General features: G+C 43.8%; 1 protein-coding gene across 5 annotated transcripts in view; it reads left to right on the forward strand.

Annotated features, from left to right (window-relative positions):
• The first annotated feature begins 282 nt into the window (after positions 1-282).
• Positions 283-17,884, forward strand: part of PCDH11X (protocadherin 11 X-linked) — a 737,057-nt gene continuing 719,455 nt past the window's right edge. For 3 of the 5 annotated variants that reach the window (XR_014543680.1, XM_083595815.1, XM_083595814.1), the window contains exon 1: positions 283-1,210. The gene's annotated coding sequence lies outside the window, so the exon portion shown is untranslated. The remainder of the gene's footprint in view (positions 1,211-17,884) is intronic. The other 2 variants (XR_014543681.1, XM_083595816.1) reach the window with 1 other exon arrangement.

The raw sequence follows: 17,884 nt of genomic DNA on the forward strand, positions 1-17,884 counted from the left end.
ATCCTCGAGTTATTAGCCCCCTGCCTTCTTTTATTTATTAAAGGTGACTTAGTATTTTTGGGAGAAACGAGCGTCTTTCTGCCTTGCTTTGGATGCCTTCGCCTGATTTTTCCATGAGCTGAAAGCAGCAGCTTACAGAACCCTTAAGACCACGGGAGGAAAGCTGTGGGGGGGAATCTTTTTTTAAACCCCCCCTCCTTCTCTTCCCCCGCCTCCCTCATTTGCATTTCCCCCTCCATTCCCCGCCTCCTTTGCAGTGATGTCAGCCCCGGCGAGGACTTGCTGGCAGTGGTTGGGAAAGCGGAGTTCAGACGGCAGCAGCCGGAGCGCGGAGCGGATGCGGCCAGTGCGTGGAGCAGCAGCAGCAGTAGCAGCAGCAACACGAATCGCGAGCCCCCGGGCGGGAGCGCGCCCGGAGTCTCCGGCTCGCCTTCGGGGGGAGTCCTGCGTAGACCGAGACAGCTCTTGGGGCAGACTGGCCACCTGAGCCCCGGGGAAGAGACTTCCCCTCTCCTGGGAGGGGGGGACGGGATACCGTCTCGCCCTTAGCCGCTTCTTGTTCCGACCCCCTACATCACCAGCACCGCCGCCCCCCGCCGACCTCTCAGAGGGGCTCGGCACTCGAAAAGAAGGACGTTGTAAATCATCCCGGTGATTGCATAAAGCTGGAGGATTTCTTCCTTCCAAGTTGCAACGAATCTCTTCGTGCAAGTTCTTTTTTTTCAGAAAAAAAGAAACCCAAACCAAGCCAGCCAGCAGCTTGCCAGACTTGGCCCCATCCTCTTCTTTCCAGCGTTCCTTTGGGTAGTTGAGAAGCCGGTGGGTCCGCGGACTTCACTTGCCTTCCCCGGTCTCTCACTTGCCCTACAGCAGCAAGCGTGTTTGAATAACTCTCAAGTTAGGATCTCTTCGTTTTGTCTCTGTCTCTTGTCTCTCCTCACGCTGTGGAAGAAGGGCACCCCCCTCCCAGCCACCCCCACCAGTCTCACTACTTCGTTTTTGATCTTACTGTTATTCGTCCTAGACGATCTCCTCCGTGCCCGTACCCATGTAATAATTCATTCCAAGATTCTGAGCAGAACAAGGATTTTGCTTTTCTTTACCCACCTCATGGTGCGCTTTGGGTCTGACTTGAAGGCAACGGAAAGGAACGGCATGGCTGAGGAGCAGCTTTAGAGGGAGATTCTCTTGCTCACACAAGGAATTCAAGGTAAGGCAGAGAAAGTGGGTGGTGCGTCTCGAGGAGAGCTGGGGAGAGACTTCGTCTAGGGAGAGCGCTGGCGGTCTACAAGCAAGCGCCTTCTCTCTATCTAGATTCTCCTTTCGCTTCCTTATCCTTCCACACGCTGTAGATCTTTGCAATCTAGGTATGCAGCGCTGGTACACCCGTGGCTTAGATTTTTCGGGGGTGGTGGTGGTGGAAGAGAGAGAAGCCAAACTGTGTAGCTTCTGGGAGGAGGGGAACCCCCCCTTCCGCAAACTGATATGTGATGTGATCCCTCCCGATCGCTGAAGATCGCACGGTCTTTCTCCCTCCCTTTTGCAATGCAAAGCCCATCGCGAGCAGTTCAGCTTTTGAGTGTCAGGGTGCAGAGTACTTAGTGAAGGGGGGGGGAGGGTCAGAGATGTGAATGGGGGAGGAAAAACATATGGAGTTTTTTATTGATGCAGTTTTAATCCTGTAATGGAGACTGCATTAGACGGGGGATTGCATTAAAAAAAAACTGCTCTGTGTGTGACACACACACACACACACAGAGAGAGAGAGAGAGAGAGAGAGAGAGAGAGAGAGAGAGAGAGAGACAGAGACAGACAGAGAGTAAGGGAAAGTAAAAAAACAACACTCCACCGACCAGCGATGTGCTGGATTGTAAATGAAGTTCCTTGATTGAAGGATTTCCTTGAACTCTGGTGATCAGCTTAAAGTTACTGTGCATTTGGCACATTAGAATAAGATGTAGCACAGATCAGTGTTTGGGTGGGTTGGCAAATATACTGGTGATTTCCTTGAGTCCTTGAATGAGCGGGAGAAGAAATTTAACATTTCGTATCTCTAATGTCTAATTCCAGCTCTGCATGGACCTGGAAAGGAAAGACTTAGGGAGCACTAAGCTAAGCATGGCTTTCTCTTTCCTTAGCAGTATTGGGAGAAAGTGAGTAAGACAGGAATCAGATTATGGCTCCCTCCCCCTTCCTAGGTAGAAATTGGTCACAGTGTGGATCTTTAAAACCTGCTGGCTGCAGATGGAAATGTTGCAGTTTGGCTGCAGACCGGAGGGTCTCTCTTTTCCTGCATGCAAGCTTAGCATAGTAATAACTTGTAAGAAGTAGCTCTGAGGTCTGAGATGAGGAGCAGGGGAGGAGGCATTAGCTTCTGTATGATCATGAGAGGGGAGGGGGCGTGGACCATACGAATACAGCATTGCCTTAAAATAGCTTGAGTGCAAGCATTTTGTTAAGAAGGCAAAAAATAAAGAGCCTGTTGCCTTAGGCAAAGCCTGTGACTTCCATCCTGATCTGATGTTTTTAAATAAAATAAAAAGCAGAGAATATTGATAATGCAGGAGTGTCCATCAAAAATGGAAGGTGCCCTCAGAGCATCTCTTAGGGTCTCTGAGCATGATGCGATGGTGAAGGCAATAATATCTGAACTTCCCACTGTTGTAAATATGAAAATGCAGAAGATCCAAGCAGAACTCTTGCTGCAAATGAGCCAAGGCTATAAACGAATGAAAGGATGCATGTAAATATTGGGCTGAAATAGGAGCAATCAATTGTTTAAAGTGGGGCTGGGAGAAGTATTGAGGCAAGAAGTTACTTCCTCTGCCCAGTGAACTCTTACAAAAGGAATGATTTCCTCCATAAGTAACACCATAGATTTAAAAATCTAATTAGAACCTCGTGGAGTTTTTATTTTATTTTATCTGACAATGTTTCCCAGATTGGTAATGGAAAAGACAGATGAGTGACTTCTTCTGTCAATGGAATTGGTGTGCAAGCTTGCAAGTTAAACAGAGTTCTTTATTGTGCAGAAAGTGTCCAGCAGAAACCTCTCCTGTAACATTGCCAACAGCTCTAGGATGGACTAAGTTCTCTCTCTCTCTCTCTCTCTCTCTCTCTCTCTCACACACACACACACACAGAGAGAGAGAGAGAGAGAGAGAGAGAGAGAGAGAGAGAGAGAGAGAGACTGACTTCAGTAAATATATTCAAATAAAGCTTTATTGGCTTGTCAGAAATGGTTTGTTTTCACATCTGAAATGTGAAAGGGAACTCGGGGTATGCCTTCATACTTGAATGCTTCCAAAACTGTAAATTTTACTTAAGATAAAGGTGAAAGCGAGAGAGGGAGGCATGAGTTTACATTATGCAGTACAGTACAGCACAGAAAAACCCCACTAAGCAAAAACTAAAAACAACCCCCCACGTTTTTTTCATCTATATTGTGTGTGTGTGTATCTGTGTAGAAAAATTGGCATGTGGGTGTCAATTGCAAAGACGGGATCAGAATATCAATGACTTAAACCCTGGAGACGCAAGGGGTTAGCTTGATAAGCAAAAGGCAAGCTCTTTTGAAGAGTGAGCTGGCAGAGAGAGGTCTTTAAATTTCCAGGCATGTTCTACTTCAGCTGTGTCTGTAGTCAAATCTGAAAATAAAACTGAACATTACTTAAGTCAATGATTCTTGGGATATATATATATATATATATATATGGATGGTATGGCAGAATCAACTCTCTCTCATGGGTAGCAAGTAACGAGATGCTGCTGTTATTGCAAGATGTGTGAACGTTTTCTATTTAAATCCTCCTTCTGTCAAATTAAACAGTTAAGGTGCATATCTGTTGCTTTATTTCTTCCCTCAAGGTGGTTACCCATACAGATAACTGTTTGCATTTTAATTCCCCCACCCCATAAAGAAGTATTATTGCTTCATGGCTGTATAGCTCTTCCTTCTTTTCTTTTAAACATGACCATAGTTGCAGGATAATTTATATTCAGCATAGGACTGTCTGCTTGGTACAATTGGTTTTATACATCACAGCTCCTCAAAAAGGAAGATCAAAGATTTAGACCTGTAACACATTTGTATTCTGCATGGGCCTAGGCAACATTCTGTCGGTCTCTCACATAGTTAAGATTGTGTCCATCTCCTTCCGTTCTTTTTAGCACTCATTTGCTTAGTGGTTTATTATTTACCCATCCAAATTGTGCTTTGAGTTGTAACCAGAGCCTACTGATGCAGCCTGCATTATTTGTACACATTGCAGTCTGTTAAAGTCTGTTTCTGATGGTGATCATCAGAAAGTGGCGAGGGTCTAAGGGTTGGAAGAACCTGACCTTTTTTTATATAAAGAAAAAACAAAGCTTCTGGCTTCTTTGAGTTCTAGATGACTGCTTGATTCATGTTATGGGCTTGATGAAGCTTTTCCTGGGACAGATGAGCATCACTGTTGGAAGAAAGGAATGTGTTGGGTTGGTTTTGGTTCACTCTGGGAACTGTAGGTGGTTTAACTTCTGATAGTGCACTTCAGTCTAAGTTACGGTTGATATCCAAACAGAATGAAGCAACGTTGTAGTATAAGGTAACGGACTTTTAGGAATTGGAAGCAGCAAAATATAAACCTGCATAGTTCAGTACTGGCATATAATGTGTGAATCTTGATGTGGAATGCTATAGAATGTGTTTCACCATTCCATTCCTTTGTTCACAAAGATATAGTTAAGGCAGCACATAAAATTAGTGAGGCTACCTAAATGGTGTGTTGGCTTTATGCAGAACGTTGTTTTCTCCAGTGAATTCAAAGGGTAGAGAATGTACTATGAGGACATAGGCAAGCTTTTCTCTCTTCTGGTCTTGCATTCTCTTTGTTTTTGTAGCCTCAGACTGGTTGACCTCATATGTCTATGATTTGGTTCTAGGCATAATTATTCTCAACTTAAGTCAACCTCATTGTATTTTGTGGGGGTTACTCCACAGTGAGTGCAATCTGAGAGCACTGCCTTGATGCGCTAAGAATGATAGCGAGTGATTTGCTCTGCAAGGTTATTGGGAAGAAGGAACACATAGACTTATGCATTCTACAAGTCCTAGCGAAATGTTGAGCAACAGGAAAACAATGAATTCCCCATTCCATATGTTTGACTTTCTGCCCATAAATGCCATTTCATAGCACTGTTGGAGCTGTGTACACATCCTGTACATGGAAAGTTCATGTGAAATGTTCTGTGGGAATTTTGCACATGACTCGAATTTTGAGCCAGTGGGCTGCTTGCTGTTTGCCCTTGGCTTAAGCTTGATGGGATGAACACATCCCTTGGTAGATGCTCGTCTGCTTCTAAGTAGTTCAGAGGCGGTGGTGTGTGAGCTACCTAGAAGTAGGGTCATACAAGTCATAAGAGTCAGTTCTGTTATCTGTGTCCAAAAACTGGCACTATGTTGCTCTGAGCATAATACTACTCTGAGTCTACAGAAAATAAGAGGATGACGAAATCCCTGGTTTTGCAATTCTGAAAACACTTGCCCTTGATAGGACACATGTCCTTGGGAAGAAGGTGGTTCTCTGTGTTTAATGTTGACCTGCTGTCTCAGAACTCCAACATCCTTTAGCTCATTTGAAAGTCTCATTGAAGTTGAGTTAGCAGGGTCAGGATTCTTGCCCTGGAGGTTCTTCCTACCTTGAAGCAAATGTGGTGCAGAAGCACCGTGCTGTCTGCAGTCTCATCTTGCTTGGGAGCAAGTCCTGGTGATGTCACTGGTCTATATCCCTGAGCAATTGTGTAGAGTGCTGCGCTGCAGCCATTTTGTTGCCTACAGTGGCCAAGTGTGTGAAACTGAACTTTAACACAGGCTTCTCCTGAAGGCTGATGCTCTAGGCAGAAATAAGTGCTTAGACATGGGAATGAAGGGATGAAATAAGGAGCGGGGGAAAAAAAAAGTAAATTGGAAGGGTGCATTCCATTATCCTACGGGGTTTGCAAAGGGACTTTCTGCATTTCATTATTCCAAATAGTTTGAAAGTCAATCTCTTTCAATTATTGTCTGAGTTTAGTAGAGTGACTTGACAGAATTTGTATAACATGCTATTACCTTTCTCTGCTTGCAAAATCCCTGTTAGCAGATTTTAAACTTCACTTCTAACTCTTCCTTTTGTGTTGTGGATGGAATAAAAGTGGCCTCTGTAGAATATCAATTTATCACCAGCAGCAGATATGTTACTTATTTTAAAACCTTATTTCCCTCATCTGCTTTTTTTAAAAAAAGAAAATACCAAACCCAACACTTTATAGCACTGATCCACACCCCCTTGCTCTTTGCAAGTGCAGATAAAGAAAAGGCGTATCAGATACATTTATGTTTCAGTGGGTGAATGGCATTTGGAAAGCACATAACTAGATATTTCAATAGAACCAGATCTTTTAAAAAAAGCTGTTTGGGGTTTTATTTCAAGGCCTCCTGCCAAGTCATCCCAAATCACCCCCAATTATATAAACCTTTCAAAATCTTCTGCATTGCATTACTGGGGAGTGGGTTATGGCTTGCTGATAGATCCCGTGATTTATATGCAGAAGAACTGAGAGTCATACCCAGAATCTTCAGGTAGGACTAGAAAAGACTCTTTTGAAGCACTGGACAGCCATTTCCAGTTAGTGTAGACAGTTCTGGGCTAGATGGATCAATGTGCTGACCCAACATAAGATAGCTTCCTACGTCTCTGAATGCACGATCCCAAACTCAGTGAACGGCCTCAGACATCCTTTTGATTGTTCATTCATGATTTGTGCTTGTGATAGTACTGTATTGTGGTGATTACATGCAATCTCATTTTCAACACTGTTTGCAGCGCCGAAGATTTGGGGTGGACATAGTGATTTGTTTCCACAAACAAACCATGCATATCCTATAACTTGCCGCTGTAATCCAGCAACTTTAATTTTCACAAATGTTCTGGTTTATTTGTGTGTTTTGTGTGGGTTATTTTCCTTTTTTCCTTTTGGTTTGCCCCGCTGTTGTGACACCGCAGTGCAAGAGTGATGTGGGGGAAGAATCACAGAACAACGAATGATGTGTGCATGGTCCAGTATAATCCACCACTAATGCACTACTTTTGCACCAATTACATAGTGGAGAAGGCACCCCCAAAACCCACCAGACTGAAGGGGACCTTTGGGGCAATTTCAAAGGCCTAACTGGGCATTCTGGATACATTTTTGAATACATCATAGATAAGGGTGTGTAGAACTTGAACAAGGCATAATATGTTGCCTTATAACTATATTTGGTTGAGTTTCCTTAAATGTCTGGCCTGAAGAAGATCTTGGTTTTGCTTCAGGTAAAATTATTGTGACAGCTACGTAACTGTGGTTTTGCTTTATAAGTATTGCAAGCTTCAGCTCGCGTTTATTCTGAGACGGTATGCTCTAGTTAGTGCTGGAAGCTGGACTCGAGTGAGCAAAGGCTGCACAATTTAGCTCTCCTTACAGCAAGCTACATGGAACCTTTTGCTAAAGAGGGGTGGGTGTGGGTTTGTGACTTTTTAATTAAGGCCTAGCTTCCACACCACTTATTTATTTATAAATCTTTTTTAATGCAATGTGCAGTTATCTCTGTGGAATTTAATTTCAATTGAAGGTGTCACAGAAGGAGGAACAGGAAGCCAGAGCAGAATTTTACTCTATCGTTGATAAGATAGTCAGTGAGCAAAATGGAGGTTTAAGATATGGAAAGCAGGAGCCACAGTTAGCCTGGTTGAGTTGGCAAAGAGTGGTCTGTAGGTACCTGCAGTTCACAATCTCTTTCCATATAATCCCCTTCTTCTTATCCTACTTCCATCCTTGACTGGTCCACTACACCAGCAGTAATGGCAACGCCAGAAGAGAACCAGTGTGGTGTACTAGGAAAGCAAATATCTGAGTAACAAGTATGGGTCTGTTTACTTTCATGTATGTGACAAAATGTATACTGTTTAATAAATATACTTATTACACAACTGTTCTCTCTCTCTCTCTTTGTGTGTGTGTGTTTTTAAAAAAACCTTTTGCTTTGTGGCCCTATTCAATTTTCATGTGCATCCTAATCAGCTTCTGATAGTTTTGAACAAATATCGCTATTGCAGGGCATCAAGTGGTATAATTCTAACTGTTTCAGAATTTCAGATTGCTATGCAGAAATGCATACTGCAGTTTGTCCTCTGCCCTCAGTGGTTCTGAGTTCTTTTGGACTGATGCAGTGGGGAAATTTTATATTTCTACTACTAGCAGCATCTCTCAAAATCAGGCAGTGCTTCTCTAAGCAAAGGATGGCTTTATTTTATTTATTGAAATAAGTTCAAGGGAAAAGTTTGAGGTGCTAGTATAGAGCCATATACATCTTGGAAACAAGATACCTGAAAGATCGCCCCTTATATACCCGAACAATCCTGCAGGTGAGGGCTTCCTGTATATACCATCTTATCAGGAGGTCTATTCTGCACAATGTTGGGTCAGGACTTTAACTGTTGTGGCTCCTATCATTTGAAATTCCCTCTCATCAAATATAGTACAGTCTCTTGGGTTTTTTGGTAGTGTAATAATAATAATAATAATAATAATAATAATAATAATAATAATTAATAATAATAAATTATTATTTGTACCCCGCCCATCTGGCTGGGTTTCCCCAGTCACTCTGGGCGGCTTTCAACAAAGATTAAAATACATTAAAATGTCACACAATAAAAACTTCCCTAAACAGGCCTTCCTTTCCCAACAAGCCTTTTAAGTAGAACGCTTTCCCAGTCTGCCTCTATATTGGGACTGTTTTTAGATGCTTTGTCATTTGTTTGTTTGCCACCCTGCGCTTCTTTGGGAGGAAGAGTCGTGATATAAATTTGATAATGAAATAATACAGCAAGGTGGCATACAACTTACAAGATCACAGTAAGGATAATTAAATTATCTCTGTATCACAGAGAACTTGCCACGAGAACTTGCGGTAATGGATTCAAGATGCTCTATATGATCAGGCTGGTCAATGTAATTCGCTGGTTTGCAAATGGCATGCATTGGTTCCCTTTGCACTGTCTTAATGTGTGCTTTAAATGACTCTTTTGGATCCCAGGACGAGCAGGGCTGACCCTCATTTTATTTAGAGTATGCTGAGATACTTCCATGAGTCATTGTGTGCTTCTTGCTGCTCATGGTGCATCAAAATGCTTTGGGCTTTGGTGCCCCATGCTGGAAACCTTTAAGGTTTCTAGCTTACAAGCCACAGTCAGACAGTGGTGGAAGTCTTTAAGCAAGGGGTGGGTGATGCATACCAGCAAACCTGCAGATAGAGCTGTATTGGTACCCACATTTGTATGCAGTTGGGTCACTTGCAATGCTCTGCTGTGATGATGTACAAAACTGTTGTTCTCGCTTTTGTTTTATTTACTGTTCAGCACACTGGCCTAGAGTCTGCCAGGTTGCAACTCAGAGATGCCTCCTGTTTCTCTAACAACGAAGAGCTTTGTGGTTCCTAAGAAGCTCCGCAATTGTCACCTGGCTCCACAAACAGGAGGCTCTTGAAAAATTCCTCTGGGAATTGAATAGCTTTCACTGTGAGTCCTAAAGGCATTTTGCTTAAAGGCATTTTGTATGTTGTGCTGCAAATGTTTATGACAACAGACTAATAGGGCTTACTTCCTAACCAAAAAAAAAACCATTTGAATGGTTTCTTAATGTTGATGCAGTATACATCTCCATGCCCCAAATCCTATCACTCCCTCTCCCTTGTGCTGTGGCAAATAGGGCTCACCCACAAAAACACAAAATGCACCTGTATGGAAGGACTTCAGTTTCTTAATCACTTTCTGTGTATCGTAAACCCACAGCTTGTGCCCACTTTACCTATTCAGTCACAACCTTGTACTCCCTCTCTCCTTTTATTTATTTCCCCTTCGCCCATGCACTGAGAGGGTTTTCCTCATTTACCTGGCTCTGGGAAGCTCTGGGAGGGCTCTAAGGCATTCTTCCCAAAGCCCAGTGCTTAGACAGCTGCCAGAGCCCTTCCACTTCCTTCCCAATGCCCTGCACCTCACCCACCTTTAGGAAGCGGGCGGGGATGCTGTTGGAGCCCAAGTGGCTCCTTCCTGAAGCCCAGTGTAAGGACCCTCACACCTCCTTCCCAAAGCTGGACACTTTGCTTACCCAGCTTTGGGAAGGTGGTGGTAGGGATTTGGGACCATGCCACAGTCCTCATGCATCCCTGGGGCAGCCATATTGTGACTCCTTCCCAAAGCCCTGCACCTTACTTACACTCACAACAAACCCAAAAAGCACCTGTATGGAAAATAAGCCCACAACTTAGGCACATTTTACTTAATGCAATCACAAACTTAGACAGATGGAGGGGAGAATGAATGAATGAATGAATGAATGAATGAATGAATAAACGGAGAGCTGGTGAAACTCAGCACTCTCTGTTGTTTACCCCACACACCCCCAGCAGGTTTTCCTCACTTACCTGGCATCGGGCTTTGGGAAGGTGACGGGAAGGCTCTGGGACGCTGTCAGAGCCCTGCACTTCCCTCCAGGACACTGCCAGAACCCTCCTATCTCCTTCCCAAAGCCTGCTGTCAGAGATCTTTTTTTCCTTCACAGAGTGGGGAACCTCACTTATCTGCCTTTGGAAAGGCTGCTGGGATGGTGTAGGAGCCCAAACACTTCCTCAAAGCCACACCTCATTCCCAAAGCACCTCATTCCCAAAGCGTTGCATTGGGCCAGGGAGCCCGAGCATCTAGGATGGTGGAGCATAAATACATCCTTCCCAAATCCTGGCATCTCATTTCCCCAGCCTTGCACCTGCTTCCCAAAGCCTCACACCTTGCTTGCTTAGCTTTGGGAAAGTGCCATTCAGAATCCTCTGAATGAGGATTCAGAGCCTTTGCACCTCTTTTTTTCAGACATTTGCCTGACATTTCCCTTTCCCAGTTTTGGAAAGACAGTGTTTCTTTTCCAAAACCCTGAGCCCTTGCACCTCCTTCCCAAAGGCCTGGGGCACGACCCTCAGAGAGCTCACACCTCCTTCCCAAAGCTTGGCACCTCTCTGGTGCAGCAGCCTCAGCCCTCACACCTCATTACCAGAGCCCAGTGCCCAATACAATGTCAGAGCCCTTATATCTTTTCTTTATGAGGCTGCCGCAAGGCGGCAGAAGGGCTCTAGAAAGCTGCTAGAGCCAGCGCCAGGACACTACAGCCCTCACATCTTTACATCTCTTTCCCAAAGCCTGCCATCTCACTTACCCGCTTTGGAAAGGCAGCAACTTCAGCTTTGGGCGGCTCGCTTCCCTGACTTTATGAAGGCAGCAGGACTTTGGGAAGGCAGCAGGACAGCTCTGGAATGTTGCTGGAGTCAAAGCACTGGCAGACCTTGGGGGCTCAAATTTCAGTAGTACCCTATGCAGGGCCAAAATTCAGTGCCCCCTTGCTTCCCAGTCTCTTGCACTGCCAAGCCCTAGTGGCTCCTTTACAAAACCTGGCACTTCACTCTCCTGGTTTGGGAAGGTGGTGTGAGAGTGACATTTTGCTAGAGCCTTTGCATCTCCTTCCCGAAACCCAGCACCACTGGGTCCTGGCTGGAGCCCTGGCAGTTTCTTCCCAAAGTTCCATGTCTCACCAGATTTGGGGTTGGGGAGGGATAAAACTTTCTCCAATGCTTCTGAGTTGGAATAAATTAAAACACACTTTAGTTTATATTTTTTGTTTAAATTGTGGAGATGTGCAAAAGGTAGAATGGGGAGGAGAATGAAAGCAGAACTTTCTTGCATGTACTGAAATGTCATCTTATGACTTATGGTTCTCACTTGAAATTTCAATTTATTATGCTGCAGTCTATTGAAAACAATTTGGGACTTCCATTCCACTTTTACCTTGATGCAGAGTTTTCTCTCTGTCTCTTCCATCCACTGCAAGTATATATAAAGTATATATATAAAGTATATATAAATAAGCTGGAGATGATAAGCTGGAGATGTGAAGACTGAAAGGGGGGGAAAGGAGCAGTGCATTTAATGGAGTAATTGCTTTTACTCTGTCAGTCATTTAAGTGACTCCAGGAATATTTATTTGGCGGTTGGTTTTAAGTGAGGTTGCTTTATAAGGAAGTACAGCAATAGCGTTAATATAATGAAACCATTTCCTTAAAGACTGCAGGACTCCTTTTTCTTCCCTGCCTCCATTTTTATTCTGCTTTGGCAACCTTGGATCTCTTAGATTTCTCTGGTGGAATTTTTTTTGAGGTGCTTTCCTTTAGATCTGGCCCTCATTAAAAAAAAAATGATTAGAATACAAATGTACTTATGTTAAAACATATGAAGAAATTGATAGCCCCCCCCCCCCGCTGTAAATAGATGAGAAGGGGAAAGGAAGGAAGAATGAAATGTAAAAGGAGAAATAGCTGGCTGTATGGTTCACGTCAGTCATTGTTCTGATTTAGCATTGATTCGGTTGCTGCTTGGCTGGGACTCAGCAGCCTGGAACTGCTGTGGTGAGGTGACTATATCAACTGTTCTCTCTGACTGGTCCTACTGGAATAAAAAGCCTCCTGGGGAAACTGAGGTCCTTTCCGGTGTCCTTTATATTGTGCATTCATGACGATTAGTGCTATGCTGATATCAGAGAGGTTATGCATGATTCTGCTTTCGATACTCTTTGCGTCTGTAAAACGTTGTGAGGTGCACATAATTGCTTCATTTTCTATCAGTGCATGTCTTTGGCTTCCTGATGAAATCCTGTAGCTCTTCCTTCCACAAGAGTTCTTGCACTTGTTCTTGTATTGGTCCCATTTCTGCTTTTTGTTATAGTGCAAATCTGTCCCTCCCAGATGGCAATAAAGCGCTGACACTGGGGAAGCACTACAGACTCAACAAGAAATCAGAATGATGTGTGGATTACCCAGTGCATCACTAATGCACAATTATCACATCAATGACATATTGTAGAACACACTCACCCCCCCAAAAAAGAACAACAACCTGCCAGCGTGGAAGGACCTTCTGTTTTTTAACTGCTTTCTGTATATGCTAAACCCACAACTTGCACTCACTTTACATTACACAATCACAACGTTATGCAGGTGGGTGGGAGAGAAACCTGTACACTGAGCAGGTTTTCCTCATTTACTGGGCTCCTCACTTTTACCTAGATTTGGGAAGGTGGCAGGAGGGCTTTGGCAGCATTCCAGGATGCTAGGACACTGCCAGCAGGGACAGTTTTAGGGTACTGAGACATGTTAGGCTGCAGGGGGCACTGCAACAATGATGCAGAATGGAGAGGTGGGGGGGGGGGATGCCAAGCCTTCCTGCCTCCTTCTCAAAGGCACTGGCTTTGTTTACCTGAATTTAGGAAGGTAGTGGGAGGGCTCTGGGCCCAAGCACCTCCTTCCCAAAGCTGGGATGCTGCTGGCTTTGGGAAGACAGCATGAGGGCTCTGGCAGCATGTGGGCTCCTACAGCCCTCCCACCACCTTCCTAAAGCCTGGTAAGCATGGTGTGGCTCCTTCCGTACTGGCCTCATGGTAGAAGGTGGGGGGGGCTCTGTCCCCCCTCAAATTCCTGTAAGGAGGTGCAGTCTCATTTACCAGAGTCTGGAAACGCCCCCCCCCCAAGCCTGTATGTATGAGACCCAAGCCTAGCTTCTGACATTTCTTTCTGACATTTCCAGTTAACACAGTTATTATGCAGTGCCCCCTCCCTCCCCCCCAAATTATAAAAAAATCCTGCCCAAGTTTCTGGAGAGCTGCTGCCAGTTAGAATAGACAGACTATCTGTTAGTCAGTATTGGGTGAGATAGACTTCGTATGAGGCAGTGTCATGCGTTCATTCATGTATCTTTTCTCTGTGGATTCCTTGTGTTTTGCCCGTCTCGTATTCTCAGGAGGCTTTGTAAACTGGGAGATGATTGAACTAATTTTAGGCTCTTCCCTTCATCTTTTCAGTCCTCATATGGTTTCTTGCCTGAACTAATTTCCATTTCATGTAAGTTTCATATATGCTCTTTCATAGGCCTATTGCATTCTCGGGCGTGTGTATATGTGTGTGTGTGTGTGTGAGAGAGAGAGAGAGAGAGAGAGCGCATTTTTTTTAACTGAATGAAAAAATAAATGGTACACATCTTTCAAACACTTTGTATGTGTATAAGAATTTGCGTGTGCATTTTTAAAAACCTAAATTGCACCGCAACATAGGGGTAGATGTGCATCATCCAAGAAGAGACACACAATCCTTTGAATTACAGCCCTCATTCTGATCCCAGACTGGAGAGTTAGGTTAGTTTTTTCAAAATACCGTCTGAGAGAAAGTCTTCTTTTGTCCTTAGCAAGAACATACAGTAATCAGAAAGCAACACATTGCTTCTCTAAGTAAAAACTGAAATACTGAATCAGACAAGCATGCCCTCTGAAGCTTCTAGGAATTAGAATGCAGGTTTCTTAGCCTTGCATTCAGTACGTTTCTGAGCACAATTCAAAGTGTTGGTGCTGACCTTTAAAGCCCTAAACGGCATTGGCCCATTATACCTGAAGGAGCGTCTCCACCCCCATTGTTTGGCCCGGACACCAAGGTCCAGCTCCAAGGGCCTTCTGGCGGTTCACTCACTGCGAGAAGTGAGGTTACAGGGAACCAGGCAGAGGGCCTTCTCAGTAGTGGCGCCCGCCCTGTGGAACGCCCTCCCTTCAGATGTCAAGGAAATAAACAAGTACCTGACTTTTAGAAGACATCTGAAGGCAGCCCTGCTTAGGGAAGTTTTTAGTGTTTAATGCTGTATTGTGTTTTTAATATTCGAATGGGAGCCTCCCAAAGTGGCTGGGGAAACCCAGCCAGATGCTCAGGGTAAATTACATTATTATATTATTGTGTTTAATTTAGGGGAAAGTGCTGCTGCTATCACAGCATCACTTTATTTGTACACCGTCTTTCCATAGTTAAAACACCATGCTAAAGGCAGCTTACAACATAAAAAGATTTACATAATTGCAAACATAGCAAAAGTAGTCATAAGCAATAAATAAAACGCATCAAAGAGTACACAACCAAATGGAACAATTTCCACATACAGTGGTACCTCGGGTTAAGTACTTAATTCATTCTGGAGGTTCGTTCTTAACCTAAAACTGTTCTTAACCTGAAGCACCACTTTAGCTAATGGGGCCTCCTGCTGCCGCCGCGCCGCCAGAGCCTGATTTCTGTTCTTATACTGAAGCAAAGTTCTTAACCTGAAGCACTATTTCTCGGTTAGTGGAGTGTGTAACCTGAAGCGTATGTGACCTGAAGCGTATGTAACCTGAGGTACCACTGTAAATCATAGGATCTAAAATTAAAGGTGCAAAAAATAATAATATCAACATCAGCAACAAAACCCCCTGAACTATATCCCAGCCCAAGAACCTGTTCGATTGGATTTCAGTAACTCTTTTCTTATTATCTTATTTACAAACTTGTTTATACACTGCCTTTTAGAATACCCAAAAGGACTTGCAGTGTCATGAAAACACAATACATGCAAGCAGTCTTAAACGAATGGTGGCGGCAGCATTAACAATCATTACACATAGGTCAATTAAATAATTAAAAAGTCCAGTATAAAATTACAACAAAGCTATGCATTCTAAATTAGTTCCCTATTAGTAAATGATCTGATCTATTATTGTTTTAAATGTTGTGGGCTTTTTTTTTTTTTGGCGAAATTATTTTAAATATGCAATTAGTTTACCCCTCCTTAGTTTCTCCTCCCTCCTACAATGAAATATGTTAACCCCACTTTTCAGCGATAAAAACACAAACATACCTGAGTGCTGTAGATGATGTGAGGGATCCGTGCAGCCAGGAAGAGAAAGAACTTCATTCAGGATCAAAGAGAGGGTTAGGATTGGGAGGCTGATGAGCTGATGTGCATCTAGGGAACCAAAGGGCAGGTGTGGCAGAGGAAAGATGTAGCCCAGGAGTGGGATATAGGAGAGCTTTGTGCTGTTGATGGGGTGGGGCAGCAATGCATATTCACACAAAAAAGCCAGGCAGAACTTTTGGCTGCATGTGTCTCGCTTGTACACAATTGTTGCAGCTTGTCCTGAGCTTGCGAGTTAAGCCTGGGAAGCATCAAAATAAATGCACAACCCTGTGAACAGTTTCCCATCTGTACATTTATCTTAATTTGTTCTTCCAGTGAGCTTGGAAGAAGGAGAAAGCATCAACAGCAACTTGCAGCCCTTTCTTTCCAGCCATCCCCATTCTGCCATTTCTAATTTCTCTGGCTCGCTGGATTTCTTGTTTGTCAAGATTCCCTTTGAGTTGGGCAAGGAATTCCTCACACTTTGGCCAAGAGATACCACCTGGCAACAGTTAATTAGAGGCAGGCTTCTGCTCTCGTGGTGACTCTGCTTTGTATATTGATGAAGGCTTTTGTGAAAAGCAAGAGGACTCAAAGAGCTGCATCATGCCAGTTCTAAATAGATTAGCAGTTATGCACCCCTCCCCGCCACACTGCCACACCCCTGTATGATGGCCTGTAAAATGTACATGGCAGTGTCTCCAAGCTGATGCTTCTGCAAGGCTGCTCCTATTCTGCTCCCAGTTTGGGTTGTATTATACAGTGGCGCTGTGGGTTAAACCACTGAGTCTAGGGCTTGCTGATCAGAAGGTCGGCGGTTCGAATCCCCACGATGGGGTGAGCTCCCGTTGCTCGGTCCCTGCTCCTGCCAACCTAGCAGTTTGAAAGCACGTCAAAGTGCAAGTAGATAAATAGGTACCGCTCTGGCGGGAAGGTAAACGGCGTTTCCGTGCGCTGTTCTGGTTCACCAGAAGCGGCTTCGTCATGCTGGCCACATGACCCGGAAGCTGTACGTCGGCTCCCTCGGCCACTAAAACGAGATGAGCGCCGCCATCCCAGAGTTGGCCATGACTGGGCCTAATGGTCAGGGGTCCCTTTACCTTTTACCTCGGGTTAAGAACTTAATTCATTCGGGAGGTCTGTTCTTAACCTGAAACTGTTCTTAACCTGAAGCACCACTTTAGCTAATGGAGCCTCCTGCTGCTGCCGTGCCGCCGCTGAATCATTTCTGTTCTCACCCTGAAGCAAAGTTCTTAACCCGAGGTACTATTTCTGAGTTAGCGGAGTCTGTAACCTGAAGCGTCTGTAACCTGAAGCGTCTGTAACCCGAGGTACCACTGTACTGGTTATCAATGCTGCCTGCCTTGTTGTCGTTTGTTTTTAATGAAGCATGTGCCAAATTGTTTTTTGTCCCATTCCCATAAGACCAGACTCCGGGGTTTTTTCTGTAAGCATGAATGAAATCACTCCTGAAATTAGTGTCCATACATTCAAAAACTGATATCCTAATGTTATCTAGGTGAACTTTACATGTAGTGTTGTTGATTGATAGCAGTACTGTTTTATATAACACCCCCCCGAATGGACAATTTATATACTGCTATTTGCACAAATCACCAGGTTGTTTACAGTGAAGTCAGACAATATATAACAATATATAACAAGTCTCTAAATTTGAGTAACGGGGTCTCTCTTCAAAATGCCCATTGGAAAATGTGTGTCTTAACCAGCCACTTACAAGAGTTGGAACCAACTGCCCCTCAATTTGGAGGGAATTCATTAAGGTGTGGCCATGTGATGTTATTGGTAACCTTTACTTGCAAATTTGAAGGGAACTGGGATAGAAAAAAGCTAAAAAAACAAGGTTTGTTGAATTGGCTTTTTCAGTGGACACCTTCCATTTCACAAATGGTGATTCTATTAAAGTACCATATCTATATTTTGAAGGTTAGCGTGGTTAAATTTCTGCAGAAAATTTAAATGTGTAATTCCAAGACATTCTTTTGTTTTTTGTTTTTTTATGTATTTATATATATCTGAA

Source organism: Podarcis filfolensis (genome assembly GCF_964270895.1).
Source record: "Podarcis filfolensis genome assembly, chromosome: Z".
Classification (NCBI taxonomy): domain Eukaryota; kingdom Metazoa; phylum Chordata; class Lepidosauria; order Squamata; family Lacertidae; genus Podarcis; species Podarcis filfolensis.